This window comes from Haemorhous mexicanus, chromosome 4 (genome assembly GCF_027477595.1).
Source record: "Haemorhous mexicanus isolate bHaeMex1 chromosome 4, bHaeMex1.pri, whole genome shotgun sequence".
Taxonomy (NCBI): Eukaryota; Metazoa; Chordata; class Aves; order Passeriformes; family Fringillidae; genus Haemorhous; species Haemorhous mexicanus.
Window position 1 is genome coordinate 67,558,437 of NC_082344.1, and position 19,300 is coordinate 67,577,736.

A 19,300-nucleotide genomic window follows, 5' to 3' on the forward strand; every position below is an offset into this window, starting at 1 on the left:
GGATTTTTTTGTTTGTTTGGTTGGGTTTTTTTGGGTTTTTTTTCATTAAATCTTCAGGGTATAAGTAGCAAACTGCTATAGGTAAGGAGTAAAATAATCTTAATGTAAAATACATTTTTGTGTGCCTAAAGGGGAAAATGTTCTAAGTTTTTCAAGGCCTCCTATAAGCAGAAGAGAATGTGTTTAATTCAATAGGTTGATCTGACTCTCACCCCCAAATGACCAATTCTTAAATGTTTTTGGGAACTCAAGGGGCTTAGATAGATTAGCTGTTCTTGAACCTTCTACCCCAAAACTCTTTTGAGAAAAGCTGAGCTGCTGTAGAAGCCCTCAAGGAGCCAATGGAATCACTGAATAAAAACGGAAATGGGACTTCTGGGCTTAGCACAGTAGAAATAAACATAATGTGAACTTCTGCATCTCTCTTGTGTTCCTAACTTTCCTGGAATAAAAAACCGAGGTGTTCTGGCACAGACTGCAGGATGTATACCTGTGGGGCAATGGAAAAGAGAGAAGAAATTGTGAAAGAGAACTGGACAGTATGAAAAATACAACAGTACAAAAGTGTCTATAAATTTTCTTCATGTCTGAATAAAAAGTGAGAAGGAGATACCTCTTGTGTAAGGGGGGACTTCTCCACAAAACTGGTTGAACTGCTTCCTGCTTGATAACTTATTGCAGTAAAGCACAAAAGGCTTTGGAAGAAAAGGATGAATGTGCAGGGGAATTTATAGCCTTCCACAAAACAGATGAAAGCAGTATTGTATTCCTATTTTTCTCTGCACTTCAGTTTAAGAATGTCACTTAAACCACAGCTGATGAAGTCCAATCCCTTTCATTTTCATCTGGGAAGAAAGCTAAACAACAGGCCTCAAATTAGTGGGGAAATGCATATGCCAGGATGATGTACTTGGTATATTGCTAAAAATTATTAAGTTGTTGTTTTAGTTTTGTAATTAGAGTATAACTTTATGTCAAAATGCATCTCTGAGTATTCTTTTGGCTGGAAGATGGATGGGGTGGAGAGAGAAGAGGTGCAGTCCTCTAAGTGTTATTTTTCCATAATCATTTATACAATTCCAAAGACTTTTTGGAATTTTTACAGGAATGAATTTAAGCGCAGATTTCTTGACAGGTTTCCATTGCTGTGTTGTTGTGATTTCTTGACTAGTTTGAGCTTGTTAATCAGAAATGGAGATGTAAATACAATGATGTGGGTGTTAATGAGACTTGTAAGACCATTAAATTGTTAGTAATTCTGCTTTTCATATATTTGTTTGCCTGGTGTGCTGTTCTGTCTCAAAACTGAATTCCATCAGATCAGAAGGCAGATTTCCTTGGTTTTCAGGATTTGTCTTTCATTAGCTTTGGTATGTCTTAGTATTTATGAAGATGACAATGCCAGTAGGAACATTAGATTACAAAGGTAATTCTGAAAAGGTCAGCAGGTCTGACATGCAATTTGTCTTGTTCCATTAGGTTTTATATTGATGTCCTGTCTGTCTAACCAGTCTGGTAATCACTTCAAATATAAATGATGTGTGGGCAATTATTGTATGTTTTTGTTTGAAAAACAGCCAGAACTCTAAACAGCTCCAATGACAAAGCTTATAAATGTTTAAGCTGCAGTGTATTATTCTGTGTTGGCTTTGATCATTAGGTCTTGTATTCTACCTGATTTAAGAATTTAACAGGCAAAAGAAGTGTCCAGCTGTGGCATCTGTGAATAAGTTAAGAAATGCTGACTGGTTTTCATTACTTACCTGAATGGACACATCCAAAATCAGCCCAAAATGCATGAGGCATGCTCTCCACATCTTCCTTAATCTAATGTCTGTTGCTACGATTCAGCATCATATTGCAAAAGTCAAAATATATTGAGCTGTATAATCCTCCAAAATGCTTGCTCTGCATATTTACTACATGTCTGATGCTGCTCAGAGGAATATGAAGAGCAACTGTCTACATAGATTTGCTAGAAGAAATGAAGGAAGGATAAGTGTCTTAAGTTTAAATAAAACAGGTGTTCAGCAAACAATTCAGGAGAATTAGAATTTAAAATCCAATCCATTTTAATTATCTATCATGGCTTGCCAGTATCCAAGGATTTTCTTCATTTGCTTTAACTTTGCTTTCCAACAATTCTGAAATTAAATTGGAAATTATGAGAAAGAGTGGGATGGGATCTGCTTTCACAGCACCTGTCTGATTATTTCAGGGAATGGTCTTTCTTCATCTTAATGAAACGGGAATACTCATTTATAATTTTACAGTGCAAAAGAACATTGCAGGCATTCAGGTCAATTGGATTAAAACTCATGAAAGTATGCTCCTTGGTAGTCCTAATGCTACTAAGAAATGTAAAAGACTAGCATTTAGAACAAAAAACTGTCTTTAAATCTTTCAAATCATCCTTAAAATTAGTTAATGTTTGAACCTCTTTTAATGGCCTGTTACTTCCACAGTGCCATTGAAAGTGTGTCTTAATCCTCTTTTCATGTTAGTTTTGGAGTCCTTTCTCTTTTCAGTGGATGGAGTATTGATATTACTTATCAAGTGACAGAAATTTACACATTTTCTTTTTCTTTATATTTCCACAATAGTGATTCAAGTATTTCAGCATTTTAAAACTGCTGAAGTATTGTCCTCTTCTACTAAAGCACTTTTATTCACAACTTATTTATCTCACTCTAATGTGGCTCTCAAGCATGCAGGCCCCCCCTGGCTTCCAGGGGGACCTTCTTTGACCCAACTTGTACAATAGGTTTTTGGAAGTGTCAGGCAAGAGAAGAAAAATAATACACTTCTCTTGGAATAGAGACACTGCCAGTGCCTGAGATAAGGTGATGTCCTGGACTACACAGAAGCTTTTTTCCTCATTTTTCTTGGAAATATTGAACCCTGAACTGTAATTACTAGATGAGGCTAAAAAGGTGCTGCTTTCTTTGATGGAAACTGGCTGTAGGAATTCACATTTCTTGTATGGTATAAGGAACTGAGAAAGAGAATATTTCCTTGTACCTTAAGGAGTCCTGAAATATATGTAAATACATGGAATATGTCCCATATCCCTTTGTAACTGCTCAGGGTGCAATGCTGCTCAAGAGATGCCAGTTCTGCTCCTGCTGTCCATAAGCTTTGCACCATCAGGTGAAACTTCTTAAATGTTATGGATGCCTCAGCACTAACTGCCTAAGCAGAAGCCCTAAAAAGTGTGCCACTGGAGACACAATGGCAGATCAAAAGGGGAAGAATGTTCTTTAAATGTCCTACTATAATTGTCTGTGCTGGCCTGGACTTTAGGAATCAAAGTGAACAGGTGAGGATGAGTGTTCAAATGCTGCCAAGTTCCACTTGTGAGGTAGAAAGTAGTGGTATTTCATGAACTCAGTGGGTCTTGCTGCTCTGCAAGCGTGTCAGAACTTTGAGTAGATCAGGAAGGGACTATGAAAATATGAAAATATCCCGTGATGAGGAAAAGTGGCCTTGTGGGGAACTGTTTCTGGTTATGACCAGTCTTGGGAGACAATCCAGCATAACTGCCTTTGTGGAGGGAATACATCTGGAGCTAAAGCTTTAGTTTAGTCAAGCAAAACTTTGACTAGAACTTGTGCTTGGGAAGCTGATCTAAGGCAAGACTGGTATGTCTAAACAGAAAGAACAGTGTACTACCCTCCCCTCTCTCTCAAAATGTTTAAGATTATTCCAAGGGCTAAAATAATAAACATTAAAAGCCCCCTTCAAGAGATAAATTAGTAACTTATTTTAACTCTAGTGTTTGGCTTTTACTGACTCTGGCATCCTGAAGAAGAAAGACTGTAAGGCTCACATTAATAAGAAAATTAAAAAGGTAGCCAAAATGGGTAAGTTGCTGAATGGTCTTTGTCTCCCACCACACCACTTTATCACGCTTGAAACAGAAGCCTGTTCTGAAAAACATGTTTTTAGGACCTTTATAATCTACCCAGATGTGTTAGGGTATTTTAGTAGAATGAGGGGGCTACTTCTTTATGACTTATAAGGCAGAAGGAATTCTACCCTTCCTGAAGTTTTAATTCTATAGAATTTTGTATTCACGTAGCTTGTACATCCTGATGGAAAAAAATTCCCATGGTTCTAGATATCCTGAACTTATTAGAAAAGCTTTAGTGAAGCCCAGGTGTCTGGCATTAGTGCGTCCATTTGTTCTACAAGGAGAGATTTAACTCAGAGAGGGACTGCAGGACATACATCCACCTGCTGACACCCCCCTCCCTCTTTTTCTGGGACAAGGCTTAGGACAGGAGGCACATCAGACAGGATTCTGCACCTGCTGAATGACAGAAGCTGGCAGCCCTGCTAGTGCTGGCACACGTGCAGCAAGGCTAAGGAGAGCTTTGGAGGAGTCTAGCTCTCAGGCATGCCCTCATGCAGTTCAGGCCACATTTCTGGGAGGTGTGATCACAGCAGAGAGCTCCAGTGCACCGTGCCAGGGCTCTCCTGAACAGGGGAAGCCTCAGGGGGTGTTGAGATGTGGGTCCTGGCATGGCCTCTCCAGCCCCTCCACTTGCATTGCAGGGGGCAGGTTGTTCACCAGAGACAGCATCTTGCAAGCTATAGCTGTGCAAGCTATAAAACATCACACTAGTTGGAATTTTCTGTAGAAATTCCTGGCAAAACTTACCACATTTCAGCTTTGGTTCAATGAAAGGTGTTCCAGGGGAATGCACGTTTGATGAGGTCTCTAATGGAAATGACAGTAAATGCTTCACTCCATGGTCAAAGTAGCTCTCTGATGAAGTTTTTGATTCATTTAGCAGTTGACAAAGATATCACAGCATCTCAGCATTCTGTGGGATCAGCTGTGCCAGGAATGTGCACCCTGAGCTAGAGGCAGTATTAGATAAAAGTTTTGGCAAAGGAGTCTCTCAGCACTTTGTGTGTCTGACAGCACAGCTCTTAGCACATGGGCCATGTCACACCTGCTCTGGGATGACTTATGCCAAGTGAAAATGACTGCTGTTACCATTCTTCACAAAGGATACCCAGGTAGGAAGGTTCCTTGATTTTGAACACTGACCTGAATTTCTGTGACAAAAAAAATTATTTAAAAAATCAATTTTAGTATAGAGGCAGCAACAACAATACACAAGCCCATGTAGGTGGTGTTGGGCAGCAGTTTGATGCAGTTCTCAAGTTGTAGCATATTAATAAAGGAAAAGTGAAAAAATCCTGAACCTGACCCATATCTGTTGTTGATATATATAAAATTTCTATGCTACTGACACAGGATTAATAATCAAGACCTTTTTTATATTACCTGTAACTAAAATTATGACAGTTCAAATTATGACGGTTCAATTAGCACTGCTAGGGCCAGACTGAGATGCTGCCTCTGAGCCACTGAACCTGTGCTGCCATGATGGACTTCAGAGGGTTTTTTCTGTTTGTCTGGTTTTGCTTACCCAATGATTGAGCATCATGTGAGGAATAAAAAGGCAAAAAACTTTCTCTTTGGTAAGAGACCTAGGGTCAGAGGGCCAGAGGTGCACAGGAAACACTTGAAGGAGTGCTTAGACTCTAGCTCTCCAAATTGGTATTCAATTTTTGTCTTTACCATGGTATAGCAATTAAAATTTTTGTCAGATTAGAAGCCAAGAAAATAGGCTAACTGTTAGTATTTTCATGGTTTGCTCTTTCTACTTACACCACAGACTCTTAAAAATTTTTTTTTTCCATTAGATTTTACCTGTGTATTTGTGTTAGTTTAATATACTTGGTAGCTTCAGTCTTTTCAACAGGAGCCACTTCAGGTGTATCATTCTTTTTGCAGGAAAATATCTTGTGTTGCTTTGGAAATTATCTCTATTTAGATGACTATATACAAGTCCTACATTAATGGTGCAGCAGTTTAATTAAATGAATAAATCTGGTTTAATTTCCAGAATTCCACATGACTTTTCTAAATCTAAGTTTAAGTTTTTTTGCAAGAGAAAATTCATGGCTTCTGGAATGAAGCCTTTTCTGTCAGAAAGACTGAGTCTGAACCTTAATGCACACCTTGCTGCTTGGTGTACTTGTTGTGCAACAAGTTAGACAAAGGCAATGCCTGTGCTGTTGAATAACACAAGTTCATGACACGGGTGTGAGCATGGGGTCACAGCCATCAGTCACCATTGACAGAATCACAGGATGGGTCAGGTTGGAAAGGACCTGGTCCAACCTCCCTGCTAGAGCTGGGTCACCCCAGCAGGGCACAGGATTGCTTCCAGTTGTAAATATGATCTCTGGTAACCTCTGGGGCCACAGCAGCCCAGAACAATTCCACATGGAAATTCCTTTCACTGATAGTTCCAAATATGAGCTATGGATGGGTGACAGTGCAGTTGAGGCCCTACAGCTCTCATGGCCCAGGAGTCAGTGTCATTTTCTCTGCCAGTGCCTCCCCTTGGCACAGAGCTGGTGGGCCTCTTGGGACCAGGATCTACCATGTACAGCTCAGTGGTGTGCCTTGAGACTTGGGAAGATAATTGCTGATTTTGCTTTTATCAGCTGACTTCTACAAGACAACTTCTATTGAGTTCATTACTGCTTGGCCTGAAGAATACTTGTGTGGATAACCCTTTTCTATGAGGCTAGATATTCTAGGGAGGAAATAATTTTGAATCTCAGAATTGTCTACCAAAGTGTTTGAAAGATGGACCAAGCAGAAAGACAATGCTCCACTGGGTTGTCCCTGTCACCAGACATGACCCTACCACCTAGCATGGCAGCAGAACCTCCATAGGGAAATGTGGTTTCTGTGCTTGCTCTCCATGACCGAAAACATCCCCAGGGATTAACACAAGGGAAGAAGTTTCTGGCTCCATTCCTGGAACAGCTCCCAGGGAACCATGGAGGAAGTACTGCTCATACTGGCACAAGCTACCTTTGTGCTGTGGCCAGGTCCTGCTCAGAGAGAGCTGGCTGCTCTGGGAGATGGAGCACTTTGGTGAGGGATGTGGATGTTGGCATCTCCTGAGACACGAGCACCTTGCCCAGCTGAGCAGTGTGGATATACTTAACCATGAGGGACTGCAGCTCCAGGCTGCTGAAACAGAAACTAGGAAGGATGGGATGCCTCCTTTTTAATTTCCTGACCCCATGGATGACTGCATGATATCTATTCAAATAGTGGCTACATATGCTCTTGTTTCTGCCTCCTTTGTGGTGATGAAATAGATCTTCAAAAGTTTGATTTGCAAAGAGAAGCCATTAAAAGCTGAGCCACAGTCATTCAGCTGGGGAGTTGCAGCAATTATTCCTGCTGGGATGCTGGCAGGTGATTGTGTAGGGGTAGCATGAGTAGAGAGCTGGTAGCAACTCATACATGAATAGACAGGAGGGGATAAAAATGTAGATCCTCAGTTACAGCAGTGGACAACAGACTCATGAAAAAGGAAGAGCTAACAGAATGGACAGTCAGCATGGATGTGATTTATTCCATGCTTGTAGCACTGTGGGAAGGCAATCCACAGGCAGAGGAGGGCCTGTGTTTAGGGAGGGAGGGGGTGAATGCTGCTAAGTGTTTGTGAAGGTTTTGATGGAAATATGCATTATCCAAATTACCACCTTCAGTTCTGGAATGAGAAGAGGCAGACGAGTGTGCAGAGCCATCTGTGCCTGTGAGCCCAGGCAGTGTGTGTGGGAACTGAGGGCTGGGCCCTGCTGGGATCCCTCTGTCTGCCAGGAGGATGCTCAGCAGCCATTTGGGTTGCACAGCAGGAAATGGCACTGAGAGCACTGTTGGTATGGATTTCTAGGATGTCCCTCAGCATCCAACACCTTGTGGTCAACCAGCTGGACACACACTCCACTGGTGGTCATTGGAAACTGGACCTATGACCAATGGTCAAGGGGGAATATAACATAAGCAGCAATTTGTATTTTACAGTGTATGGAGAGAATTCCCAGAAACTACCTCTAATTCCAGGCATGAAGGGCACATTTTAGGAACACTGCTGTTGTCCCAAAGTAGGAATTAATCTGCCATGGAGCCCCTAACTGAGGGCAGCTTGCCTGGCTTCAGCCTGAAGAGTGAGGCAGGACTACAGATGGGCTGCATGAAGCATGGATAGTGGTCAGATAAGCATATGGAGAAAATGCTGGGATAGGGAGATTATCCCTGGCAGACAGCAGGATGTTGTCACACCTGGTGCCCAGCACAGATTCCCAGCCTGCAAGCACAGAACAAGGTGTACTGGAAGGTTTCATACCCTGCTGCCTGCTTCTGGAGTCTGACCACCACTGAGGTTGTGGGGATTAATAAGGGCCAAAGCATATCAGAGTTCTGAGCCAGGGCTGGCTACCAAGGATTTGTAACTTGCATGCAATGGCTGTGTTTCAGCTGATTCAGTGGATATGAATCAGTCTGTGCTATTTGGCCTCAGTGCCCAAAGGTCCTTAGCCTTCTTTTCATCAATATAAACAAATTTGTCTGGGCTTACTGAGCTGTCTCTCAGCTTTTTATCTACTCTTCAGCTGGATCTCAAAGTTTCCATTCTCAGAGCTGTAACTACATGTCTTTGAGCAAGTGTACAAAACTTGGGGAGTGTAAAAGAATACGAAAAGAGCAGGTAATAAGGAAAGGGAATTTGTGAAATTATTAACTTGTCAGTTTAACATCAATTAAGAGGAAAAATTCTGGAATGGAAAAAATCAAACCATCTGTAACCTCTTGGAAAAACATCAAAGAGCTGAGTAGCTGCCAACATGGACCATTTGTTCAACCCAGTTCCCTTCTGTGACTGAGTAATTGCCAATGGATAAAGGAGGCACATTAGATGTCACATTTTGAGATTAGTAGAGCTTTTGCTACTCCCTTGCATCACACTTTTGCAAATACTCACATAAATTCAATTAACGTGATGAAAAGCCAAATGACTTGAATAATCATGCTCAGAAAATTGATCTGATATCTGAACCAACAGAAACATTAAATGAGTTTTCACAGGGTCTTTTGATTGGAATATGGAGTTGGCCTACTACTTACAAACCTTAGCTAGAAGCAGGCAGCCTGGTTTTATTGCTAAGCTAGTCCTCCAGTCTTGATAAAAGATAGAATCAGAAATAAAGATAGGATTTAGAATCACAAAATGGTTTGGGTCTGGAAGGGACCTTTAAAAGTCAAGTCCAAACCTCCTGCAATAAACAGGCACATCTTCAACCAGATCAGGGTTCTCAAAGCCCCATCCAACCTGACCTTGAATGTTTCCAGAGACGAGGCACATGCAGCTTCTCTGGGGACCCTGTTCCAATGCCTCTCCACCCTTGTCATGAGAATATTCTTCCTTATGTTTATTACAGACTCATAGAATGTCCTGAGTTGGAAGGGTCCCACAAGAATCACCGAAGGTCAGCTCCTGGCACTGCACAGGACCACAGCAAGGGAGCATTGTCCAGCCCTCTGGTCATTTTTGTGGCTCTCCTCTGGACACAGTCCAACAGGTCCACACCTTTCTTCTGCTGGGTTCTTTAGAGCTGGATGCAGCACTGCAGGTGGGGTCTCACCAGGGCAGAACAGAGGGGCAGAATCCCCCCCTCACCTGCTGCCCACAGTGCTTTGGATGCAGCCAGGACACGTTTGGCTTTCTGGGCTGTGAGTGCCATGGCTGGGCCAGGTCCATCTTGTCCAGCCTAAATCCTTCTCCCACCAGCTGTGTTAATACCAGAGGCTGCCCTGACACAGGTGCAACACCTTGCATTTTAGAGAGGGAGGGGTGAGGCCTTAAATTCTTTTGAGAGCAAATCTGTGATGAGTGGCTCTGAAGGCTTCCTGGAAAATGAGATGGGGAATCATGGGACTGCAGATGTTACATGACTCAGATGCACAATGCTGGTTTTATCTGGCATGAGAAGGAAGCAAGTGTTGTATCGATAAACATTTGCATTGCCAGCAAAATACAGAATGTACTCCCAGTCTGCTCAACATTATTGAGGCCTCAGTTGTAGTGACATGTCCTCTTCAGAGGAATATGGACTCCCTGGAGATCTTCTGGCAGAGGAAGGCTGGAGTGATCATCTGGTTTAGAACTGAAGAGAAGGCTGAATGCAACAGGTCAAATAAAAGCTGTTGTGAATCTGTTCTTCAGCAAGCCTGTGATACACAGGATGACAATTTTTGTAATGGTTTGGAATCATAGAAAGGAAGCTCCTTGTGTATTTTCATTTCCTTCCTTTAGCTAACTGGGAAAACTGTGTCCAACGCTGTGATGGGTTGCTGGAAGAGTCTGGGGCACCTTTGCTTTGAAGACCCCACAGAAGCTATGAGGCTTGGTCTGGTATTTTGTCTGTTTTATGAGGAACTAGTTATCTAAAAATTTTAATTGTAACACTGTTTAGGTTCTATAAGGGCCAAAAGCTAAAATATTAAGTGATATTTCTTGTTTAGATATCAGGAGTCTTCCTGGCTGAATATTAATCTGGGTAAGGAAAGCAAGACCTTCAGCAGAGAGAAGCAAATGAAATGGGAGAATCCCAAGTTTGGGACCATTCTTTTACTTTAGGCAAGAGGAGAAAGCCTTGGAAATTCTAGCATTCCAGCCTGCCTCATGCTATTTGCCACCTTACATGCTGACAAAAGGGCTCCAGATTTTACTGAGCTGTCGTACACTCTCTGGCTCTTTGTAGAGAGATGCATCACATATGTGAGGAGCAAAATAAGGAGCACCTGTGCAGTGTAACACAGCTCCTGGGCCTCAGAGCAGCTGAGACCTGCAGGAAAACAGGATTTACTGGTGATCCAAACCTCTTGCAAGCTAGATTTAAGGTCAGCAGCTCAGACTCCCACTGTAACCCAGCTGACGTTTTCCTTGGCCGGTGACAGTTCCGATGGCAAGGCAACACAGGGAGATGAGAACCTTTTCTCTGTGGGCTGGATTTTCAAAAGGTGGTGAATGCTTCAGGGACACTTCCTTGCCTTCCTGTTGCTGAAAGCACAGGCCTGGTTGGCCATCACCATGAATTTTAGAGAAAGAGACAGTATGTGCCATGCCAACAATGTCCATCCTGCCCCTGCAGTGCCATGTAGATTATGTACAACAGGGTCTGGACTATGCACTGAGTCAGGATTTTCTTCCACGCTAGTGGGATAGTGGGGTTATAGCCAGCCCACCCACAAAAAGGTCATCCAGCCCTTACCTAAGTCTGTGGTATTTGTCTGGTGTGCTGTAATGCTCCCCACTGCTGATATATCTCCCATAAATATTGAAATTGATCTTTGAGATGATATGTTCCTTCCATGATTTGGTGCAGAATTTAAAGTTTTGGGGATGTTGCAAGAAGGAACCTCTCTTTCTTCCCAATAAAAGTCTGTTGAAGCATGGCCAAGTTGCCAGGCTTCACACTGCCCCTGCCCTGCCCTGCCCTGCTTGGGGAAGGCAGAACAGTTTGTGCAGGTCACTGAGGAGCAGGAGCTTTTATAGCCACAGCCTCCAGCTGAGCACATCTCCTCATTCCCATGCAGCTGGCCTGACTGCAGAGCCCAGGCTGAGACTGTGGGGTACAAACAGGCACATAATTATTAATCTCTGCTAATGCCATCACTTGGCACCAGAACAGAGGAGTGGGTGTAGAGCATTCAGCAGCTTTTACCTCGTGCATAGCTGGAGCTCTTTAAAGCTTATATCAGTTAATAAGCAGCTAATGACCTTCAGAGGTCAGAGTTTATTAGGAAGAGAGTAGTCAAGCAAAGTGTCCAGGGACAAAGTGCTGCACTTCACAAAGCCTGCCATCTGTGTACAGATCACTGCCTTCCCTCCCTGCCTGCTCGCTCTGGGGAGCAGGAACAGAACCACCCCAGGCTGACCTGTGTAGGTAAGAGGACATGGAGTTTAAAAACAGGTAAAAGAAAGAGAGGAGCTTTAGGAGGGGAAGAGAGCTACATGAGAGTGTGCTCAAGTGAAGCCTGGAGATTTAAGCAGAATTCCCATGTCTCTGGTCCCCAGTAAGGGCGTGAAAGGCAGGGGGGCTTTCAAGCTCTGCTGTGCTGGCAGGGTGTCTGTCAGTTTGAAATGTCAGAATCACAAACCTTCATGATAGCTTGGGCTGTGGCATCACTCCTGCTGCTGATATTTGCCTTTACAGAACATAACCCCATTACTGCCTATTTTTTAGGTCTGTGGTCTGATCCTTCAGATCACAGCATGATTAAATTCTTTTTGAGAGAAATATCAGTATGCTACATCATGTCCTGTATTTTGCATGACATACTCTCTAGTTTATGTGTTTTGACCAATTTCTCCACTAGCAGTTTAATGCACAGATCTGCAGAGTTAAGTTTACACTAAAAGCCTCCTGAAAAGTCCCAGCTTTGCAGCTTCAGGGCAAAGATGCTTTTATTAAAAACAGCCAGCCTCTGAAGTCTGTAGGAGACATACATAAGTGTGTGCTGTGGAGTAACCAGTGAGACTGTTTACTGGAACATGAGCCTTTGTTTATTGCCTTAGAGGAGTAAGTTAGGTGATGTTTATACTGAAAAGCTGTACTGAACTTCCACTGGGTGCAAGCACATGGGTGTGCTTGGCTTTTCTGTGGGAAGAGACCTTGGCTCATGCTGTTTTCTGGAGCTCTGAAGTTGCTTGTAGACTCTATTGCTAGTTTTTATTGAGGTTCAGAAGGTAGAAGGGTGCATGCCTGAGGTTCTTATGTGCCGTAGCTTTGGTTTTATGAAAAGTTTTAGTGTTTTAGTTCTGCAGAGTAATCTGTTCTGTCTTTAAAGAGCATGGCTTGTACTTGTGTGATTCCCTGCTTATTGCAGGGAAGTTGGACTAGGTGACCTTTACAGGTCCCTTCCAACTCGAACTGTTCCATGATTATATGATTCCAGTCTAGCACATACCAAACATATCAGGGGTTGCTGGTTAGAGTCATGCATTTTGACATGGGAGGAGTTCAGATGGATGAAAGGCTGGAAAGTCTTCACAGCTTAAAGGACATTCCCTATACATTTCTATTTAAAATTACTCTTGATTATTTTAAACATCACTATGCAGCACTGAGACAGGATTCTTTGTTCTTTGGGATATTTTTGTTTATAACTTTGAAGTTGGAGGCTCTTTATACCACCATATCTCAGGCACTTATTTTATAGATGCTTGTCAGTTATCTGTAAAACTAAAAACCTTTTTACTAGACAGGAGAGCTCAGTTTTGTCCTATTTTTGTCAAACTTTTTTTTTTATAGTTGTAGCAGTGGCAGTGAGGAGAATGCTTTAACTCCTGCTATAAACAAACATTTCATTTCTGGGAGAAACTGAACAGCTTTTCTAACTGAAATTTTGCTTACAGCCTGGCACTTCAGGTTTCTCTCACTGGATACAAAAAACCCCATCACAGTTAGGATGAACATCTGGATGCTCTCCTGTTATCCTCAGTACAAGGGATCCACTGCCTTGCAGCTTTATTTTGGGTGAGCATCTGTATTGAACAGAGCAGCAGTGATTTTACACAGCCTTTGCTCTAGGTTTGTGTGCCCCTAGCTCACAAAGGGAGAAAGAGAAGTTAATCACAGTAAGTTTTCCTAAAGGTATTTCACCAAATAATTCAAAATCAACTGCAATTCAATTAATTAGACATACATCCATGTTGTTGCTTTTATTTTTAAAGTGTTATAAGATGGATTTGTCATCAGAATGGATTATAAAATTGTAGATAATGGAGGAGAGCTGAGGACTTCATATATCTAGCATGAATTCACACCAATACCCATTCCACCTATTCCAGGCCAGCAGATCATTAGTGGCAAATGCAAGTTGGAGGGTTTTTTAACCTAATCCAATGGGTCAGGAACTAAGTATCAGAAAATTAGATTTAACTCTTTGCCATGAGGGAGCCTCAAATTTTTTCTTAGATTTCTCACCTTGCAGCTCAAGGTTTAGTTGGAAAAGTAGGGGATGCTGTCACTGGGGACATTGAAGTACTGTCTTCAACAGCACCCTTCTCAAAATCACTAAAAACAAATACTTTTCCTTTGGGGTTTGAAAACACATGCATCACTGGTGATGCTACCATGGTGTTAGAAAACAATGTCTTCAATTAAAAACATATATTGTTTGTTTTGGTAATTTTGATTAATCACATTTTGCTTTATAGTCAAAGGGAAGATTTTAGGCTGGTTTGAGCTGAGAAAACTCAGAGGTAGCTGTGTCCAGTGGAGCTCTATGCAAAGCTGCTCAAGGGGATGTGGTAGACATGAGAGTTTGGTGCTTTTCATGGGCTAACTTGGCTTCTTATTGCAGGCTGATGAGGCTTTCCAGTGACTCTAAACAGTGAATGCCACAGTCACATTACTGAAAACTTTCATGTTTGTTTCTCATTTTTAAGCAAAGTAACAGTGCAAGTCTATCTACACATCAGCAATGAGGAAAAAAAAAGGCTGCTGTTCACCTACTAATCAAGCAGCAGCACTTCTGTCCATTTAAGAAGAGTTTTTTAATCTGGAGAGCTTCTTTGTGAGTGACCTACTCAAGTCACTGTCTGAGACACGAACCTGGTGTATGTGCTCTTCCTTGTGAGCTGGAAGCCACTTTAAATCTGCCCACACATTTGCTTAGCTTTCCTTTTAGAGCAGAGCCAGCTGTTCTTCAGGGTCTCTGGAGTATCTGTATGCTCTCTTAAACTCTCCTTTCTGGCTAGAAAATAAGGACAGTAGCTAGACTGTTTCCCATACTAAAAGTTTAACAACCTTGGGTCCTATTACATTGCTCAGATTTGTTCATGGTCATAGTTCAGTCCCTGCTTGCCCTTCCTCGAGGCTTCATCAGCCCCATGTGCAGGCTCAGCTCTTGGAGCAGGGCTGGCTTGTGTCAGCCCCCTGCCACAGCCCACCTACCCTTCACTGTTAGAGCTGGTGGCACTTGACTGACAATTGATTCTTCTGTCATGACCCCGGTGAAATCCAAGAAAAAGCAGAAGGGTTCTGTTATCTGAAGTTAATTAGGAGTTAACGAGGCTTGTGTGAAGCCAGCAATGGGAGTCACAAACAGCTGGTGATTAGAAGGGATGTGAAAAGGGCTGTGCTGAGCCATTAATCAGGCAAAAAGAAGAAAACAAGTAATACTGACCTAGGGATGTTTATTCCTTCAGTTCTCCAAGTATTAAATTCATGCTTAGGATTAAACGACACCATTTTAGAAGTGAGATAGAACAGTTTTGTGAAAGGTTAAAGATTCTAAATGGGAGGCAGAGGAAATAGGAAGGAAACAAGTTTTATTCATCTTGGTCTTGGTCACTGGCCATGGAGTTCATTCCATCATTCCATCTTCTGTTGAAGGATGCATGAACCTGTGCTCCCTGTCTCCTGGAATGACAACTGTTGAGACCCAGCCATCTTCTCCCAGGTGAATACACACACTGATGTTTGTTCTTCCCTTCCTACTCTCAACACAGTGAGAAATCAAATCCCATGCCCCTGAGCTGGGGTAGGATGGAGGGGAATTTCTGCAGGGTCTGTAGCCTGCTCTGTCATGTCCACCAGCAGCAATGCTCAGGGATTTATAGACAGAAACTAAAGCAAGTGTGTGATATGATCAGCACAACTGGGCTATTCAGCTGATCCCAGAATCCTGCTGGCAGAAGAACACCTAGCCACAAGAGTAAGCAAACTTAAGTATAATGCAAGGGATTGGGTTTTGTTGTTTTTGCTGTGGTGGGTTTTGTTTGTTTGTATTTAGGTTTATTTTTTTCCCCTCCCCAGCTGTGACAGGTGAGTGAGTAAAGTGAGGCTCCTGAAGTGTTTTCCCCACTGCCCTCCGGCTTCCCCCAAATATGGAGAGTAATTTATGAAAAAAGCTGTTCAGAGAGGAATTTCAGAACTGAAATATTCACCTAGTGTCCAAATTCTGGACAAAGGAATTTTCAGTTAGTGATGCTTATTTTTCTCCTTAATCAATGCCTTTTTCAAATTGGCAGAATCCTCAAAGTAGGTCCCGCGTTTTTCATGTTTCTGAATTCAAAATATTTGTGACTTTTTTTCCCCTTTTCAAGTGCCTAAATTATTGGAAATAATTACTTCTATAAACATAAGTATCCATACATTGATGTGCCTGTTCATGCAATGAAAGTGGCTACAAAGTCAGCCAAAGCAAATTTAATTTTCTCTTTTATGAATAAACATACTGAAATATTTGTCCAGTTCAGACAGAAATACTGTCTTTCCTTGTTTTACTGTGCTATTTTGACTGGTTCCATTGTTTGCTACATTCCTGCTGTATTTAGAAGATCCCAACATTTTGACAGGCAAGAAGAAGGTGGGTGAAGGATGCTAATGCATGCTTTTATAGGAAAATATAATGTATATTATTATAGGTTTCCTGTGAATGAGAGTATTCCAACAGGAACCCTGGACCTGCTAGTCAGTGGTGCCAAGACCTCCCTTTCACTAGAACCCATTTTAGTAATTTTTCTGGAGTTGAAGTAATGAACTGAATATAATATTCAAGTAGCATTGAGTATCATGATTTTATGCAAATGACAGTGCATTTCCACTTTCCCCCCTTCTTAATGAAGCCTATTTTTGACTGCTATGCCCTAAGCAGGATCCCTTAGTGAGCCACAGAGTGACAGCATGCAAGTCCTTCGAGTGAAATGTGAAATGTTGATCAGAAATTATGTGAAATGTTGATCAGAAATTATGTGTATGTGGCTTGGTTTTCTCTCCTTACCACTCCTTACTGCCTTGTATTCAGTTTTCACTGCCATGTTTGTTTTGGCTGTCTCCATAACCCTGCTGTGACCTCTGTCATCAGGATGGTATATTTTTTCCCTGCCTCGTGTATCTCCTCTGTTTACTTCACAGAACTGAACAAGACCAATGTTGATCTGAATGTCTATTCACAGCTATGTTTACTGGCAGTATTTTCCCATGACAAAATTTTTGTTTTCTTTTCTCTGGCTTTTACCCAGTTCCTAGTACATAACAGGACTTAATTTTCTATCCAGTTACCCTGCTTTCCCCTCCCCATTTTTTTTAATAGTTCTGTCCAGAATTAGCTTTTTATACACAGAAAATGCTTTTAGACATTTGCATAGTGTTTTCCATGAACTTAGGCTTCTACGGAGGATCTCTGGATCCACTGAACCCAGAAGAAGGAAGAATATATCCAGCCTGGGATATTTAATGCAAGCATGCCTGTTGGTCATGCCATGCCACATCACTCTCAGCAGACTTCTGGAGCTGTCTCCCAGAGTAGAGGATGAGGAAGACACTTCCCCAGAAGACCAGGGACATGCTCTACCTAAACTGATAAAACTGCTGCAGTGAATTGGGTGGTCTGAGTCCCTTCCACTGTGCAGGATAGCTACCTCCAAGCACTTGGGTTAGCCAAGTTAATTCTACCTAAAGGGTCGTCCTGTCTCTGAAATAGGGCTTGCTCCATGTGGTGAATCAGACTCAACTTTTGTAGGACAAAGCGGGGAAGCCCTGAAAATGTTCATGCAGCAGTTCTCTCTCTTGCTCTGATCTGACAGACCTGCAGTGCAGCAGGAAGCTACAGAAGTTCCCTCTGCTTGAGGGCTGTGTGCCTTAGGGATTCTCTGTGATCTGGATCATTCAACCTTGAAAGGGTTGCTCAGAAAAATTCTACTGAGTTGTCTTTTACACTTTCATGTACAAAGACCAAGCTCTTACCCTCCTTAACAAATATCAACTGTGACCTCATATTAACACATTTAGGGATTGAAGAGACATTCCAACTTTTGCCTGCATTATACAGAACTATGCTGGAAAACTGAGAGAATGGAGGTGCTTTATTTGGTGAAATTTGTGGACTTTGTGTAGAGAAGATATCTTACAAGGATGTGGCTGCTAACATATCTGATACTTGGATATTGCGGCAGCTTTCAGGAGAGAGGAATTTAGGCTCAGTGTAAAACCCTGACTGAAATGGAAAATAAACTTTGTGAGATCCAGGATCGTGCCTCTGGTTTGCCAGGGCTGTGAATGTTTAACTAACAAGGAAAAATACCTTCCTTCTTCTGTGAACATTTTAAAAGGGTCTGGTTGTTCCTGCCTGGAGTAAAGGAAGTAAATACATGGCTGTCTTGTTTCCTATCCCTATCCTTGATAACTCTTATCAAACAGCATTTGACACATGAGACTCAGCAAGAAAACTTTAGACATTGTTGGTTTTCTGCTGCTACCCTTGTACCAGGGAAGTGGCACATTGACACTGAGTGACAGATGAACTTGTCTATAGCAACATGCAACTGCTCACAGATGTGTAAAAATGAGACAGCAGCATAAGTGGCCTGTTAGGAGAAAGCATCAGGAATGTTCAAGGGGTTTTGGAGTTCTCTGACCCATGCAGCTGTGGAACATTGAATGCTTCTTCTTTATGAGTTATTTGCTTGGCCCGCATGAAAGGTTTTCTAGGTGATAAACATAACTGAACACCAGCTTTCTGCAGGTGTACTGCAAGTGTGTGAAGAAATGATCTATCATAGCTGAAATAGTGCTGAATGCCTATAGCATTCTTTTAGGATAACCCAGCTCTGTGGTTTTCACTGATTTATTTTTGACAGTCATAATGCATTCAGTTGTAACACGTCTCATGCACTTAACATAATTCAACCATACACTAGAAAGTTTCATGAAAATTGAAAACACTTAAAATACTTTGTATAATAAAATATTATCAGGTATTGGTTAATTTAAAGGCTGGAGAATTAAAGTGTGAATATAATTTTATTTTCTATGTGAAAATTAATATTTATTGCCTCTACTAACAAAAGGCAAGTCTGATTTCAATTTAATGGGCTCTATCAGAAGACTCTGAAATGTCAGCCCCTAATGAATTTAGTATGATAAGTTCAGCCTCTATTTTTTGACAATATGAAACCAAACCAAATATCTCGTTCTCCAGGGGAAAGAAAAGAGAAAGATTTGAACCAAAAGAAATGCAATCTGCCCTATACTGAGGAGCTGCCCCAAATCAAGCAGCTCCCTCACAGGACTGATATTGTTTAGTCCAGATTTTCTCTAGCAGTTGTGTCAGTGCTGTGTCTTCACATTCTTAGTTGTTGTGGTATTTCTGTTTGAGCAGCCTTTGTGGATAGCTAGAGAGCAAAGGGAACCATGGTTTTGCACCAGAAGAAAACTTTCTGTGATCAGAGAACTGGACTGGCAGAAACTGCCCACTCAAATAATCACCTCCATGGGGCATAAGTACATCTATGGAGAGAGCTTGGGGAGAGAGAGGTTCTTTTAAAGCTCTGATGAATCAGCCATGGTTACAAGGAGCCAGTGCTTCAGAGTGCTGTCAGAGTGAAGCATAGTGTTCTTCAAC